Below are 6,000 nucleotides of genomic sequence, written 5' to 3' on the forward strand. Positions count from 1 at the left end.
ACCGCACAGACCTACCCCCTTTCTGAAACCAGCTCCTCGCCACTCGCTCTACACACTTGCCCTCGATATGCGCGTTCACGCGAGGCTGCGCCATATTAAGTGTCGTCCGAAACCAAGCAGCCTTGAGTGGAAGTGGCTTATAAAGCCCTCAAGAGCGAGTCTGTGCCGATCTAGACTCGATTGCCTTGTGCAGCCCTGCTCTGTCCGCATGGAAACCGCGACCTACAAATGTAAGTACCACCACAAATAAATGATAAATAAACTCCTCCTAAACAATCATCATCTGATGCAGAATAGACAACGCTCCAACTGATGTTCACAAGGGCTCTTTATTTACCCCACCGTGAAAAAACTATAAATGAAACCACACAAACAAAACAACTTTTAACACAATGATTTATAAACACCATGGATGTATATGACATGTCATTTTTGACAGTCACGCTGTATTTCCTTTTTCCATATTAATGAAATCCACATGTCACACAAACATACACGATGCAATGCAATATAACTGTACAAACAAAATAACAGGTAACACAATTGCATGATGGTAACCATGGCAACGAATGGTGTCCGTTTCCTGTTTCTGCACAAGGAGGGCGAGTGTATTTCCAAACAGTTTTTTATACCCATGCACCCTAATCAAGGTAACTTGATTCAGCTGGAGTGGAACTTCCTGACGAGGGAACCTCCCGAGAGCACTTCAAGTCAAGGGACTGGTTTCAGAAAGGGCCTTAGTCTGGTGAGACGTAGGACACACTCTGCATGTTTAACTCAGTTTTCAACATGTCCAAAGCAATTTATGAAAAAGTCATGAGCCTAACCCTTTTTTTTTTAATCTATCATTGTTGATAATGATATAACGCCATTTAGGTCAATGATATATAACAATAATAGGCTTATAGCAACGGGTAGCCTATTTAAGGGCCAGTCAACTGTCTTCCATGAGAACGTTAGGTTTTGGTATGATGACGCGCGAGGATACCAAGTCGGCCTCATGGTGGCGCTATAGAAGGCTGTTGTGGAAGAATTGGGGCAGAGGTTGGTCGTTGGCATCCAGGGAGTGTGTGTGCACAGTTTGGCATCGGCCAGGCCAGCGGTGCCGGAGATTAGCCGCATGCACGCACGCGCACGCACACTTTTGAGATATTTTAAGTTATAGGCTATATGTTTCCTACTGTCTATACCACCCTGTCCTAGTCAGGTGTACTGGTGCCTCCTCTTGGCCAAACCCTGTAATGACAGTTATTAACTTGCCTACTGTAGTAACACACAACATAGCACTTTATATAAAATGATCAAAATAGCACAATTGTTTTCAACGGCACAAATTAGAGCACAAAAAGGACATTCTTTGTTCAATTCGACCTAAATATGGGGGGGTGCAATGCTTAACTTAAAATATCTAAAAAATGATACCAGCACAAGTGATGCAATTTATGTCACAAATCCAGCACTAAAGAATGACACCAATTATATTCATGTTTTCATCTTATGGCATGCCAACTTCACGGAGGCCTTTAACTGTATATATGATGATTTACTTTTGTCATATAAGTGTATATCTTTAAATGTTCTGATTAATTGAAAATGGACGACCCTGATGTAAACAAGTCTTAGTGCTTTTATAAAATGTATCCTCGTAAAAGTGTCTATTTGTACGTCTCTAAATGTTTTGATGAATTGAACATGGTGGACCCTCTTGTAAACAAGTGTAATGCTTAATTGGGTCGTCCACTCACAGTTAACAGTCTTTGTATTGAGTTTGTGCTTGAAATGCACTGTAATTCTGCAAACTGTTAATAAATATTTCAATCAATCAAAAAACAGAGTTGTGCTTTCGTTTGAAATGTACCCATTCTACATACTGTAAATAAAATGTTCAATCAATCAAACCTTATATAGAAAGATTATCTTCTGTACTCTGTAATGCTACAAAACACTGATGTAATAAACTATAGTGTTAAATACTTAATGAGTCTAAAATATGAAAAGGTAATTAATCAAAGTTAGATCTCAACTGCATTTCAAAGTGAAACAGGATAATAGAGCTACAAGTCCAACATGGTTCTGACCCTAACAGGATAATAGAGCTACAAGTCCAACATGGTTCTGACCCTAACAGGATAATAGCTACAAGTCCAACATGGTTCTGACCCCAACAGGATAATAGAGCTACAAGTCCAACATAGTTCTGACCCCAACAGGATAATAGAGCTACAAGTCCAACATGGTTCTTGCAGTAAGAAAACAGACCACTGATTCCCCAAAAAAAGGTTTGGCTCAAAACCCATACAAGAAATGATACGTTTGCCTAGCCCGTCTCCGGACCCCCCGGGTTGAGCTCCTTTGGACCCCTAACCCGTAGGGTCCGGTCTCATCGACTTCAAGCGACGTGCTCATTTCAATACGCAGGCTGACTTTACCCTCTCCGACGGGTGTCTGCTAAGGTTGGGCGATATGCCAATGTTTTTCAATCTCAAAACTTTTCAAGATAACTCGATCTCTCCCCCTCCCCCCCTCTCTCTCTCTCGCAATAGTACAACACACTGATGTAACATTATGGTTACATTAATAGTAATGATGCAACCAAACAATGTAGGATTGTAGGCTATATATTGTAATTGTAACATTCAGCACCCTGAGCTGGAATCGAACCCCGATCTCCAACTCAGCAGAGCAGGCAGACAACAAGCCACTTAGCCGAGAGAGCTAGCTCCCTTTGGAGTCCGCGACTTACAACATTGTATCCTAAACAAGCAGTAGCTAGCAGCAGTAATACTTATAACAAACAAGTTAGGCCTACAATATTATTACTGCTGCTAGTATTAACTACTGCTTGTTTATGATCACATGTATAACAAACAAGCAGATATGAGAAAAATACTCGTGTTCCATGTTAAAAGATGAGTCAATAATATAAGTCTATAAAGGTAGAAAAAACGTTTTACCTGTAGCTGTGTTTCTTTCAGTGGCTGAGCTGCTAACAAACAAATGTCCTCCTGCTGCTTAACGACCACACTGTTTTCAAACCATACCTTTTAGTGTTACTTTTATTATTAAAGTGTCAACAGTCCAGCGGCCGAACACACACACACACACACACACACACACACACACACACACACACACACGGGTTGTGCACATGCGCACTAGCGCTGCGGGAGCCTGGAGCGTGCACGGTGCACGTACCATAAACGGTCACTAGAGGGAGCCATGGTACAGTGTAATACAGTGGAACAGCTTTAGAGCATATCAGTGGGTTGGACCCACTGAAAACTCTCCAATTAATTTTCCCCATAGAGATTTACTAAAATATGTTTTCATTTTCATTTATTCACATAATCAAAGGTTTTATGGTCATGATTCACCAGTATGCTGGATGGTTTGATTCTAGGCTTAACATGATTGATATGCCTATACATATTTGTAATACATTTTAAATTTAATATTTTTAAATACATTTATAATTATTGTCGTAAATCTCTATGTGAAAAATAAATGGTAAATTTTCCCAACATGACGTCACGAAAACCACGGCCTACTGCTATGCTCTATATTGTGATCTCATCAAAGTATAACACTAAAATCATTTTAAATATAAACTTATAGAAACCATTTGATGAATCAAATCTAACAATTCAATGTCTTCCACTCTTACACACACCGGCACACATACACTTTTCTTTTCTACGGATATGTGTTTTTACTTTTTCATTCATACTGTGTATCCATTGTTTTATTTATGTTGCCAAATGATTTATGTTTGATGTTTTATGATTTATTTGTTTTTCCCAGCAAAATATCCCAAAAGGGGCGTAAATATGTGTTGCTTCCAGTCCGCATCCTTGTTGTGGGGCAAGTAGAACCCTAGTAGAGACACAGATCAATCACTTCGCTAGAGTGACATGACGAGCTTGCAATGTAAAGTTTAAACTGACTTGTCCATGCGTTTAATTAGATAAACTATTAATGGTGCAGATTTGCTCGGTTCATACTTGTGCCAAAACAGAAGGACTTTAGAAGGAAGGATTGTATTGTCTGGACTTTCTACCAGCTATATCAGAGATAGCTATTTTTCAATCAGGCTATTGAAAATAGCCTGATTGTGATAGGCTATCTCTATGTTTTATCGTTTGTTTTTTTGTCATGTTTTGTATTTTGGACCATAGTGTCTGCAAATAAAGTTTATAGGCCTATTATCAAACAATCAAGTATTAAGCAAATGTGCACAGCTGACGGCGCACAGAACCGTGGATGCATAACAGCCAAGTACTGGTCATTATTTAAGCCACATACACATTTATATAATCCGATCTACATTGTATTGTATCTTGTTAAAGTGTTCTTGATTAATGTATTCATTCGTTTATGAACACCCAGAAAATAGCCAAAACAAAAAAAACATAAGGCCAACCTTCACTTGAAAAAATAAATAAAAAAGAGCCTAGGCCTAAAGTAGCCTATATGAAAGCCATTTAAAAACACGTGGTCCCAAATGATTAATTACATCACTGCAAAATACATAAAAGTAGGTCAAAGTTATGTCAATTATCTGTAATTATCTACACACCCTGAGCTGCAGATCAGCTATTTTCAATGAACATAGTTAACGTGGAGATTATCAAGCAAGAAAAAAACGCACCGGATCTAGATGTAGGCCTATTGTTAATAAGTGTTCTTGAATACTGCCCACCATGTGTTATCATAGACAAATGGGCAATCAACAGCACTCAACTAGAACAAGTATTGATGTAGAAAAGAGTCATCCTAGTTCTCAACAGCAACCATTCCCCTGGCCTACTCATGGATTGGATCCACCCATTTCCTGCGGTCACTCCCTACCAATCCCTAATCACACCTGTGCTCACTCACACCTCAATCAGTGGCCTGCTATATATATATACTGCTTGAGTGCCTGTCCCTTCAGTTGTTTGGCAGCAGCAGCATGAACTCCCCCTTGGAACCTCTCTGTCCTGGTCTGGAGTCTCAGAATCAGACCATTATGCGTCAATGAAGTGAGTTCAGTTCATGCTTTGTATACTGTATTTATTGGCTATTGTGATATTAGATCTCAGCTGTTTGCCTTGAAACTTTATGGAGAAGATGGTGTGTAATGCGCAGTGCACATTATTTAATTACTTATTTAGTATTCATGGAAATGCAGTATTTAACCTATAGAGTTCATTGAAATGTTGTTTGTATTGTTAAGATTGCTTGGTACTCTTTAATGTGTTTAGTGGTAGCTACCCACCCACACCTTGAGTACCAAGTTTGTATTAGGCCTAATTGTATACATGTGTATATAATGTTGAATTGTAATTATGTTTCTGTCTTTTATAGTAAAAAAAACACAACGTGAAGCCTCACCAACTCCTTGTTCATAACCCAAAATGCTCATGTGTGCAACGGAACAATAAAGGCTTTGATGGAACTCTTTGTATGCATTCTTGCCGATGCACCATGGTGATGATTAAATATCCTGTGAACCTGATCCTGTGTCTTAAACCTAGAACTCTATTTATTTAATAATTGACGCTTTTCTATTTTGCACTAGTCTGTGGATGTGAATCAGCAGTTTGAGCACCCACCAGCAGATGTAAAATAAACATGGGACATGAAAGATTTCTGCAATGTTTCGCTAAGCAATTGCATGTGTTGATTGATTGATTTAAATATGTATTAACAGTTTGCAGAATTACAGTACATTTCAAGCACAAACTCAATACAAAGACTGTTAACTGTGAGTGGACGACCCAATTAAGCATTACACTTGTTTACAAGAGGGTCCACCATGTTCAATTCATCAAAACATTTAGAGACTTACAAATAGACACTTCTATATAGTCACAGAACAGGAATTCATCATAGAGGTAAAAAGGGAAAAGAGACATATACAGTGGGGGGGGGGGATTCAGATTTTTACGGGGGCCAGTTTCGAATTGCAGCCGTCCGTAGGTGCTCTTTGAGAGCGGTTTTGAAGGAGTCAAGGGATTT

The 6,000-nt window shown here is 39.0% G+C and overlaps 1 protein-coding gene across 2 annotated transcripts in view; it reads right to left on the bottom strand.

The window, feature by feature from the left end:
- The window catches only part of LOC306927002 (uncharacterized protein), a 122,655-nt gene extending 119,560 nt beyond the window's left edge, over positions 1–3,095 (bottom strand). For both annotated transcript variants that reach the window (XM_079506575.1, XM_079506574.1), the window contains exon 1: positions 2,955–3,095. The gene's annotated coding sequence lies outside the window, so the exon portion shown is untranslated. The remainder of the gene's footprint in view (positions 1–2,954) is intronic.
- Between the last annotated feature and the right edge of the window lie 2,905 nt (positions 3,096–6,000).

This window comes from Electrona antarctica (genome assembly GCF_951216825.1).
Source record: "Electrona antarctica genome assembly, chromosome: 7".
Classification (NCBI taxonomy): domain Eukaryota; kingdom Metazoa; phylum Chordata; class Actinopteri; order Myctophiformes; family Myctophidae; genus Electrona; species Electrona antarctica.